The sequence below is a fragment of the Bos mutus genome, chromosome 4 (assembly GCF_027580195.1).
Source record: "Bos mutus isolate GX-2022 chromosome 4, NWIPB_WYAK_1.1, whole genome shotgun sequence".
NCBI lineage: Eukaryota > Metazoa > Chordata > Mammalia > Artiodactyla > Bovidae > Bos > Bos mutus.
The window spans coordinates 54,814,910-54,827,130 of NC_091620.1; the positions used below are offsets into that span (position 1 = coordinate 54,814,910).

Consider the following 12,221-nt stretch of genomic DNA (forward strand, 5'->3'; position numbering starts at 1 on the left):
CACTGCCTAAATGAAGCCAAATGTCTTCATCATTTTGATTAAAACAGTGAATTAAGCTGGCAACCTAAACAGTACCTAGTTTACTGGGCTTAGGGGAGTTAACTGGCCTGCAGGCAGAGTAAGAGGTGTGCACGCCTGGCTTCCAAGCCAGTGCACATCCTTCTGCTTCAGGCTGCCTCTCAGTGGGATGTCCTTCAACACACAAATGCACCCCAACTACCTGACATCAGTCTGATTTTTCTGATCCATGGGGCAAATTAAGGCAAGGATTTCAGAAAAAAAACAGTAAGGTTGGTTTTTGTTAAGAAGGATATTTAAATTTAGAAGCTAACAAATAAGAGGATCGAGAAAATTGTTCAGAAAGCTTCTCTAGAAGCTTTACTATCCCCTATACTGATGAACCAGAGAAGGCAATGGCACCCCACTCCAGTACTCTTGCCTGGAAAATCCCATGGACGGCAGAGCCTGGTAAGCTGCAGAGCTCTTAGCCTGGGGTCGCTAAGAGTCCGACAGGACTGAGCAGCTTCCCTTTCACTTTTCACTTTGACGCATTGGAGAAGGAAATGGCAACCCATTCCAGTGTTCTTGCTTGGAGAATCCCAGGGACGGGGGAGCCTGGCGGGCTGCCATCTATGGGGTCACACAGAGTCAGACACGACTGAAGCGACTTAGCGCAGCATACTGATGAACAAGCTTCCCAGGTGGTACTAGTGGTAAAGAATTCACCTGCCAATGCAGGAAATGCAGGAGACACAGGTTCAATCCCTGGGTCAGGAAGATCCCTTGGAGGAAGGCATGGCAATCTTTATCCCATGGACAGAGGAGCCTGGCAGGCTATAGTACATAGGATCACAAAGAGTTGGACATGACTGAAGCAACTTAGCATGGACACATACTGATGAACACCATCGTCACAAATAAAAAAAGGTTAAACTGAAACACAAGTTTCATTCACTTTAAATATCACTTTCAATGCCCATAAAGACTATAACCCTGGGTGTTTTGTAAGTATGTATGATCAACTTGAATGAACACCCAAAGCAATCAAATGGAAAAAACTTGTTCAATATGTTTAGGAAAGAACATCCAATACATAGGCAGAATAAAGGAAATTGCTAATGTAATCATTAAAATCATTCTCATCTATGAGAATTTGCAGTGCAGGATGCAAGAAATAGCTACTTCACAAATGTATTACATCATTTTGCAAAGAATGGAAGGAGTCAAAAAATTCCTTTCACCCTTTCAAAAAGGTGAAATTTTTTTTAATTTACCATAATTTATTAAATTAATGGATTCGATTTCAGCTACTTTATATTTCTGTCATTTCCATGGACCATTGTCTCCACTCTGTATATATTATAAACAAGACATTGTACAAAATGACCAGCAGGGGGAGGTGACATTGCATCCTGCTTCCACTATCTCACACTCTAGCATTTTGAAAAGAAATAGAGAGACAAACGGAGACAGAAAGAAAGGGAGGGCAAGAGAAAGTAGTAAGACCTAGTTAGCTATAGACATGAGTTTCCCCAGCTTGAGTTCAAATCACTTCCTCTTTGGACACTATAGATCTCTAAAGAAAGAGAGCAAGGTTATACTCCAACATATTTGCTGCAGAAAGTGATGGGCCACTTTTAAAGTAGGATCATGAAGACCACTGCCATCATTGAGAACACCGGCCACCATTACAACATTCAGCTTAGAGAGCACATGTCTTCCCCGAGGGACAGAGACGGAGTAGGCACACACCATCACAATTTCACAGGCATCGCTGGCTGCATCCTCACCCCCAGGCTTTTCCTCCCCTCCCTGCCACCCTATCCAAGAGTGGGAATTGCTGACCCAGATCCAAGTCACGCTAGGAGAGGCAGGAAATAAGATCTAGGCCAGTGACATGCCAGGAGAGTTGTCTTCACCCAGAAGAAATCTGAACCCTGCTCCCAGCATTACTTTCTTAAATGCAGACCCAATACCACAAGGTCTCTATGATGCCCCAACACCTGCAAGATACAACCAGGTCTACCTGGCCAAGTACTGAACAGCTGGCCCCTCCTATTCTCAGCTCACTGTACCTCCCAGTACTGCCTTCAGAACCCAGCCACAGGCTATACGTGGACAAATCTCAAACACTCTCTGTCCTCTTTGCTACAGCTCCTTTGCCCCTCCTCCCAGACAGCCCTCCCCACTGCTTCCCTCCTGTTCATCTTTTAAGATTCAACCGGAGCCATTCATTTCTTCATGTTAAAGTCTGTATTTAATTTGTTACAATATTGTTTTGTGTTTTTGGCTTTTCAGCCCAGAGGCATATGGAATCTTAGCTGCTGACCAGGGATTGAACTTACATCCTGACTCCCTGCATTGGAAGGCAAAGTCTTAAACCACTGGACTGCCAGGGAAGTCCCAGAGCCATTCATTTCTGAAAAGTTCCCCTGACTCCAGCACAGCTTCTGCCTTCCATAGACCTCTGCCCCTGCCTCACTACCCTCCCAGGCCAGTGGTTCTCACACTTCAGCAGACACTAGAACCACCAGGAAGGTCTGTTGAAACAGATAGCAGGGTTGGTTAAAATGCAGATTCTGACACAGCTGACCTGGAATAGGGCCCAAGAATTTGCATTTCTAACAAGTTTCCAGGTGATATGGAGAACACTCTTCTGGGGACCATATTTTGAGAACTGCTCTAAACTATAAATTACTTTAGTGAAGACAAGGATGATCACTTTTCATCTTTGTGTTTCCAATCGTTCAGTGACTGGCATGCAGAATACTGCGTTCAGTCAATGTTTTTAGAACTGAATGAAGTAGTTCATTGATAACTGAAATTGATACCAAGTGCCACGCATGGCTCAGTAGATGGAGCCCTCAGTGCCAGAGGGCTATAAAAAGCCCCAGATGTGTTTTGCTTGGCCCCTACAACGTATTTAATTTTTAAACAATTTATTGTCTGCATTTAAAAATCAAGAGGTTTCAAACATAAATGCAGGTTATCGGCTTCTCTCAGGAACTGAAAACTGTCCAGACTTACTGGCCAGCCATGGATTGCCCCTGAGATGCCTCCTATGGGCAGGTCCAGCTCCTGCATGTTTGGGAGGCACCTTTTTGCTGACTGGCATTTGGGCTTTCTATACTCGACATGAGTCCAGAAGGCAAGTGAAAACAGGACCTCTTAAAGGGCTTAAAAATCTACAGGGCAGCAATGGATATGCAGCCATAGAGAACAAACTTTAGGACACAGTGGGGGAGGGCAAACATGGGGTGATTTGAGTAGTAGCACTGAAATATATACATTACCATATGTAACATAGATAACCAGTGGAAATTTGCTGTATGAAATTTTGGAACCCAAAGCTGATGCTCTGTGACAACCTAGAGGGGTGGGGTGGGAAGGGAGGTGGGGAGAGGTTTAAGAGGGCGGGGACATATGTATACCTATGACTGATTCATGCTGATGTATGGCAGAAACTATCAGAGTATTGCAAAGTAATTATCCTCCAATTAAAAACAAATTTTTTTTTAAAATGAAACTAAGACTCAACCAAGACCAACACAACAATGAGTGGTTGTGGCCAAGCTTGCTAAGCCCCTCTGTTTCCAGCCCACAAACCGATCCAAGACATTCAACAGCCCTCCAGCACAATGCTGGCCAGCTTAGACACACAAGGGGGCCTTTCTACACTGTTGTTTGCTTTCTATTTCAAAAAAAATCCAGCAAGCTTCAATAATGAAGTAGATGTTCCATTTATCAGATGCAATTAAAGTTTGAATTTGGCAAGAGCTCATAAAAACGATTATGAGATTTAAGGGAAGTTCTTATGTAGATTTACCAAAAGTCATGCTGGGTATAACACACAGACCAGTATGTATCATTAATGCCACTGATGTCGAATTGTATGTCTAGGCTGCGTGTATATTCAGCCACAGAGAAACAGAAAGGAGGTGTACCAGGTATATTAACAGTTATTTCTTCCATGTGCTGGCGTTTGGGGAGATTATCAGCCGTTTTTATGCTTTGCTACTTAAACCCAACAGTTGGATAAGCACACGCCATACTTACAATCAGAAAAATATGTTTTTATTAAAGGGGTATAAAACAATTAACTACTATATATGATTTGGGTCATTATATATGTATGTATATTTACATATATTTGTATATATTATATATGTATGTATATGAAATGTATTTCAGATACATGTCAGAGCAGTCTTGGATCACAAATCAGGGGACTTTCCATCTTTGGAGTCCCATGGGACTCCCTGTAAGACTCAAGAAATGAATCACCCTCCCACCCCCTCCAGGGGGCTCCACACTTTCTAAGTCAGTGGTTTGCAGCTCTGGTCGCATGTCAGAATCACTAGAGAACTTTTTAAAAACCCTGATGCCCAGATTCAGTGGGTGGGATCAGAGGGTGGGCCTCAGTGGGTGGGACCCAAGCCTCCATACTTTCCCAGTTCCCAGATGATTCCAATGAGTAGCTGAGGCTGAGAAGCACTAATAAATGGTGTAACTTCAGACACCTTTATCAAAACAACATTCCTGGAGGGAGGTGTGGCTCAGCTTCCTTCAAAAATAATTACCCCTATTCAGTTCGTCTTTGCAGAATGCTATTGTTTTGTCATAATAATCCTGAAAGAGACATGCCTCTGCTTTAAAAAAAAAATTCAACAGTTAAGACTGCAAACATAGCTATGGAGATCAATTAGTAGGCAACTCGTCACACTGTGAAGGGTTCTTTATAAAAGGATACACCTCATGTCGCCCCTAACCTCCAATAGATGTGCACTGAGTGCCCCCGGGAGCTCAGCACCAGGCTGGACCCTGGGAGGATGACCACAGTTGATTTCACTCAACTTTGACACATAAGCAAGTTAGGGAGGTAAACCATGCCTCTCAATCGGGGTTTATCCAGGTGTATTCAGCTAGGGAACTGACTTGATGACAGTGATGATGGTGGAGGTGGTGCTACGAAACAGATGCTGTGTCCCATCCCAAACCCACTCAACTAGAGTCTTGCAAGGGAAGACAAGGTTCAAGAACTTAACTGCCTCAAAAGCTATTTAATGTTTGAGAAGCAGCATTCCAAATGAAGTGTGTCCCCGGTATGTTTGCTTTATGTTTCTGCACCCCCACCCCCAACTAGAAAACTGGCCAGAAACAAATCTTAAAGTAAGGATTCTCCAAGGAGACCAGCTTTGAGGGTGAGAGGGGCAGGTGAGACAGCACCGTGAGAAAGATATTTCAGAGCAATGAGCAGCCCAATCCCAGCTGAGCCACTAACATTTCAGGCCATCAGAATGCGGGGGAGGTGGGCAGGGAGGGTGGTCCAAACAGGCACGGTGGTGCATGGGCAGGTGTGCACTGCTTTGTAACCAAAACGAGCACCCAAAACACGGCCATTCTTGTTTTGAAAACCTGGCACCTGGCACCCAGAGCATAAATGCAGCTGGGGTGCTGGGTGCCAGGGCAAACACACAATGAGAGAGCAGCTCCACAGAAGAGCCTTGCTTCCTGCAAGGAAATCCACCCAACATGCTGACTGGCTGCTGCTCAGCCATGAGCTCTGGGGCTCATCAGGAATCCTCTCCAGGTGAGGTCCTTTGGGAAGTCTTCAGGCTAGAAAACCATGCATAAGAGACTTCAGAGAAGAGAGTGTTAGAATGAGGTTCCAGGCCCCCTCCTAGTTTCTGCAGAAGGTACAGCTTGGAATTACTTACAGATGCTTGGCTTCATCTTACCTTGCCTTCTACTTGTAAAGACCTAAGCAAGGAAAACTGGATGGAACACTGGGGAGAAAGAGACTTGGTCCAAGGTCACTAACTCTCTTCTTTAGCTGTCATCTTCTAATTAAGGTATTCCACGACCACCTTATTAAGATCACAGCTCCCAACTTCCCTTCCTTCTCTGCTTCATCCCCTTTCCCCACACAACCCCTCCTGGAAGCACTTCTCACCTTCTTACATGCTCTGTTCTCTATTCACTGGGTTTACTGCATTTTCCTCCCACCACATTGTAATTCCCCACACAAGCACAGATCCTCTGCCAATGAAAACAAAAACAAAAACAAGAACTACCATATCTCTAGTGCCTAAATGCCTGACACACAATATTTATTGAGTCAATGATCAGCCTCCTACCATGCAGACTGCACTAGAGGCCAAGAATTGGAAGCAGACCAGAAGGACACGAACATCTACCAAACATTTAAGTGTTCTATAAGTATCTGTCCTTCAGGAATACTTACCAAGCATTGACTAAATCACAGATAAAGCCCTGAACAGCCTGTCATGGTCCCTTACACACTGAGTAAGACTGTCATTCCCATTTGATAGACAGGACGCAGGAACTCAGAAAGGTCAGGAAACTTTTCCAAGACCACAAATTTGTGTGTCCGAATTCCAAACCAAGGTATGCCTGGCTCAGAAGCCCAGGGCCTTTCCCTTTAGCCTCTCTGCCTTCCAAGAAATGTAAGCAGATAAGATCTGTGCTCCAGAGAGGGCTACCCCTAGAGAAAAGTCAGGCCAAAGTCTGACCCTGTACCTCATGCCCCAGGGAGAGCCATGCAGCAGCCTACAGGGAAGGGGGATGTCACCTGCCTGGGATCTCATCCCTGGCACAAGACCAGGAGACTGTCAGTAGAGAGGGGCCCTTTTGTGAGATGGGCAGTCCCGGGGCCAGAACTCACAATAGCAGGATCCAGAAGAGGAAGAACCTAGTTATAAAAAGAAGAGTTTCATTGCCACATTCATGCAAGAACGCCAGCTAGCCAGTGTCTCCATAACCTGATCAAAACTTTCCTACTTAGAAAACAGTAACAGGGGACTAGAAATAAGAACCAAATTCATCTTAGCATGAAAACAGTACAGCTCATAAAAACAGCTCCTAGGAGGCAAGACTTGATTCTCTTCAAGAGAAGAAACTGACATTCCAAGAGATCGAGTGGTTTGTCCAAGATCAGACTTAAGTCCAGACATCAGAACTGGAAATGTCATCCAATTCTTCCACCTCCAATTCCAGCATTCTTGGAGAAGGGAATGTACTCCACCTCTTTAGCTCCCTCGGAGTCATTTGTCAGAAGTAAAAGTAAAGGCTTTCATTTCCTTTGCCCTCCTTGGGTTTGATGGATATTGATGCTTGCCAACCCCAGGATACATTTTAAATAAAAACATATACAACTCTGATTGGCAACGGCTGAGCAGAGTACAGTGTTAGAAAGACTTCTGATGCTGAGTCTGAGTGTAGCCAGATATGTCTGTAACACATTACCAAGCCTGTCGTGGGCGGGACAGGAGACTGAAGGGGGCAGGAAGGATGAGTGTGCAGGGAAATCTCTGCCAGGTTCTGCGTGCTCAGTCCCTCAGTCGCGTCCAATTCTTGATGCAGCCCACTTGTCCCTCTGTCCACGGGATTTTCCCAGCAAGAAAAATGGAGTGGTATGCCATTTCCTTCTCCAGGGGCTCTTTGCCAGGTTGGATAGGCCATAAAAGAATTAGCCAAAAAGTGGATAATTCAAAAAGATCACTGAATTAAATACTTCTATAAAATATATTGTCCAATTTGCTTAAAATGAGAGCTGCTGTATAACTAAGGAACACACTAAGCGCTACTCTTTCATCACCTAATTTTATCCTCATGGCAACTCTGTGAGGCCATCACGTGATTTCCCTATTTTCCAGATGCAGAAACTGGAGTCTTTGAGAACTTGAGAAAATTCCTTGTGATGAAACAACTACAGCAGACCTGGAAATGGAATCCAATACATTATTCCAGAGCCAGTGCTCTTAACTCATGTGCTGCCCATCACACTTTTAACATCCGAGTATCAGTACTGTTTGATGAGCCTTTTGCCAAGAAACCCAGACCTGGCAGGAGAACTCCTCGTCTTGCCTCCACTTAGCCTCAGGTCAGAAGCGCCGCAGAGGAAGGCTCTCTGTTCTCCAGTTCTGTAAACAGAACCAAGCTCTGCAATCCAGCTGGACATGTGCCCTAGTGACAAAAAAGGTATCACCACCCCCCTCAGCCTGCTCCCTTCTCCACTTCTTTATTCAGAAATGCTTGGCACTGCCTCATTATACCTTTTGGGCCAATTTGGCTGTCAAATGGACTCTGAATCAAGCTCTAACACAAAAGAAAATAAAACCAATTTGTAGTGATGACTCATCAGGGTTGATGATGTGAGTGGCAGAGATGGTGTACCTTACAGACCCTTCTCTCCTGGAGTAACGGGCAAATCCTTGCAGAAGGCAAGGCTTGTGGGCCAGAGGTCAAATTGGCTCACTAGCTCACTCAGCCCAGAGTGTGAGGAAACACACACACAGAGAGAATCAAGGAAGCCCTTGCCCACTGAGAAGATATCTTGGGAAACAGACTGTCTCTACTTTTTCAAAAATTAATTTGAAGGAATTCGGGTCATATGAAAAGGCTCACGTAATATATTTCTTTCTTCCCTAGTGCTGATTTTGTACACTTATGTATCTATATTCAATGTCATTCTACAAATTATATTTCATTTCTATTTTGCTCTGTACACCCATCCTTTATGGAACAAACTAGGATATTAATAGAGGTGAAATTTTTCTTTTCAATCACGTCCTGGCTCCCTTTCCTGGCCTCTCTTTCCAAGTTGCCAGGTTTCAGACTAACTTTACATGGCTTCCAGTTACTCAAACAATCTACTAACCTCCACTGAGCACTCCCAGAGTCCTCCCTGCCACTCCCTGCCTCCACATGTCTTGCTGGACTCAATGATAAATACAACTAGTCCTTGAGTAGTCCCCTGAGACCAGAAGCCTGGCACTGAGCTTCCTGACACAGATTATTAGAGTCATTGCAATATGAATGTATCATGGTATTGGTATTTCTGCAAAAACCACCTGGCCAAGCTACCAGGTCCTGACCTCAGGAAACCTGAGGTCAAGCTGGGAAAACATAATATTAATATACAACATGATCTAAACTCTGTGCTCAGTCACTCAGTTGTGTCCAACTCTTTGCAACCCTATGGACTGTAGCCCTCCAGGCTCCTCTGTTCATGGGATTCTCCAGGCAAGAATATTGGAGCGGGTTGCCATTTCTTCCTCCAGGGGATCTTCCAATGCAGGGATCCAGCCCAAGTCTCCCAAGTCTCCTGCATTGGCAGGTGGATTCTTTACCACTAGCACCACCTAGGAAGCCTGACCTAAACTCTGCTGAATGTCAAATGAAGAGTCCTTGTTTACAGAAGGGAGAGGCTGGGGTGGCCTGGAATAAGGAGTACAGAGGCTTCTAGGAGACCTGGGACAGGTGAGAGCCAGGGAGGTGGAAAGGATGATAGGAGAGGGAAGAAATATTGTGCATTCTAGGACCAGGGGGCAGACTGAGACTGACCAACTATATCCCAAATCTCTCCCTTTCTCAAGCAAGAAATGCTTTTTATTGAGGGAGGCAGTAGTAAAAAGTAGAGAAAGATGCTCTTTCCTATCTTGATAAATTATAAAATGCCTCTCACTGCAACTCGGCCTTCTCTCCCATTCTCCTCTACAAACATGTTGCATCTGCAGATAGACATGTGAATTTATCCAAGAGCAGATATGTCTGCATATTCAGGTGCCAGGTATACAGGTCCAGGGTCAGCAGTCACTCCAAAGCCCTCCACCCAAAGTGGGCCAGATTGCTTCCTGACAGTGACAGCCTGTGGGCTCTGCTTGGCCCTCCTGGATGATGCCCTGGTGACCACCACAGACCTCAGGCACACAACAGGGGTGACACCTGAGTGACCAAAGCAGTACCCACACAGGGCCCCCCTACTATTCTGGCCTCATTAAAATGCCCCCTAATTGAGCAAACCAGGCCCAGAACAACGACAAGCAGTTAAGGAGATCAATAGTGAACAAGATTGAAATCCAACATCAAGCCAGCTGTTCAAACTCTTAACTAATTAAGCTCAATTCAAATAAGGAAAAGGAGATGAATACAGAGAAGAAGGAAAACACTACAGTGTATTAAGCCCTATTTCATGCCAGGCTGGCAAGAACTTTACACCAATACCTTTTTTTGGACTCATAATTTTTATTAAACGTTCACACCATCTCATGAGGTAAGTATTATGATTCCTATTTTCAGATAAGGAAACTGAGGCTTAGGAAAGTTAGTAACTGGCCCCAATCAGGTCTGATAAGCTGAAACTGAACCTCGTTCTGTGAGCTCTTTTTTTTCAACAGTTCACACGACTGAAACTGGTCCCACTCCACACATCCTGCTGAGACTCCCTGTCATGTCCCAAACAGGGCCTGTCCAGCTCATGCCTGGACTGTGCCTAGGAATGGGAGCTCAGCCCCTGGAGATAGGCCCCTTCACCTCTAATTAGTTCTGCAACCTCCAGTTCAGTCCAGTCGCTCAGTCGTGTCCAACTCTTTGTGATCCCATGAATTGCAGCACGCCAGGCCTCCCTGTCCATCATCAACTCCTGGAGTTCACCCAAACCCTTGTCCATCGAATCGGTGATGCCATCCAGCCACCTCATCCTCTGTCATATCCTTTTCCTCCTGTCCCCAGTCCCTCCCAGCATCAGAGTCTTTTCCAATGAGTCAACTCTTCGCATGAGGTGGCCAAAGTACTGGAGTTTCAGCTTTAGCATCATTCCTTCCAAAAAACACCCAGGACTGATCTCCTTTAGAATGGACTGGTTGGATCTCCTTGCAGTCCAAGGGACTCTCAAGAGTCTTCTCCAACACCACACACAGTTCAAAAGCATCAATTCTTCGGGGCTCAGCCTTCGTCACAGTCCAACTCTCACATCCATACACGACCACTGGAAAAAATCATAGCCTTGACTAGACAGACTTTGTTGGCAAAGTAATGTCTCTGCTTTTGAATATGCTATCTAGGTTGGTCATAACTTTCCCTCCAAGGAGTAAGCATCTTTTAATTCCATGGCTGCAATCACCATCTGCAGTGATTTTGGAGCCCAAAAAAATAAAGTCTGACAGTCTTTCCACTGTTTCCCCATCTATTTGCCATGAAGTGATGGGACCAGATGCCATGATCTTAGTTTTCTGAATGTTAAGCTTTTTCATGATGGTGGAATCATTCTGAAGGTCTTCCTTCTGCCCTCATAAGAACAGGCCTGATTTCTATTCCTTCTCAGGGTTTTCCAACATTTGATGACAACGATCATGGCCTCGGCCCCGTGAGCCCTCTTTTCTCCTGATGGACAAGCCCCATTCCCCCCTCATTTGACAAAAATATCCCAAGGCCTTGACCCCCAAAAGTAAAGTCACTTAAATCATTGACAAAAGAAAAGACAGCCTCGGCAACCCACTGGTGAACATGCATTCCACAGTGATCTCCAGGCGAAGCCCGATCTCCACCTTCTCAGACAAGGTTCTCCTCTCGCTTGGCTCTCAGGAGACACACAGGGCACCTGGGAAACTTCTCATTGTACATTCAGGAGCCATGCAAAGAGGCTGAATTTTACAGCAGGCTGCAATCTGAAGCAGTGTTTCTCAGACTTCCCCGTGCACAAAAACCCTTGGTGGATCTTGTGAAACTGCAGCTTCTGTTTCGGTCGGTTTGGGGTGGGGCCCGGGATTCTGCATTGCAAACAGGTTCTCAGGTGGTGCCAGTGGGCTGGTCTAGAAGCCACACTCTGAGCAGCGAGCTGTTAAAGAACATAACCCTCCTAAAAAGGAACAGCTAAGCACACTTTCTGAGAGCTCACTGGAAAGACCCTGTGTGGTTTAAAAGTGCACACTGTTGAACTCAGTGTCCAGTCCCCTTGGTTTCTTCCAGTCATGCTGTTAAAAAGAACAGCTACCAGTATGACTCTGAAACCCACTTGAGGACAGAGACCGAGAGGGTGTGCATGCGAGAAGTAGGGTCCAAGCAGAGAGGGTGAGTTTCTCTCTGCTTGGACCACAGGTATTAAATAGAACAGATGACCTAGAAAGTATTAAATAGAACTAGCGGGCATCTGAGTTCCTTGCCCAAAGGAATGATGTCTTGTGCTAGTTTTTTTTCTTCTGGTTATCTTTTTTTTTTACATTTAAGATTATGTATTTATTTACTTATTATTGAAGTGTAGTTGACTTACAGCATTGTGTTAGTTTCAGATGTACTGCAAAGTGATTCAGTTATATATATGTATATATAAAATATGTATTTCAGATTCTCCACAGGTATTAAATAGGACAGATGACCTAGAAGATCACTGTCTGCCCTAGCCAAGCCACCAGCAGGGCACA

General features: G+C 44.9%; 1 protein-coding gene across 4 annotated transcripts in view; it reads right to left on the reverse strand.

Moving 5' to 3' along the window:
- Window positions 1-12,221, reverse strand: part of PDE1C (phosphodiesterase 1C) — a 539,682-nt gene that overhangs the window by 455,866 nt on the left and 71,595 nt on the right. The window lies entirely within an intron of this gene.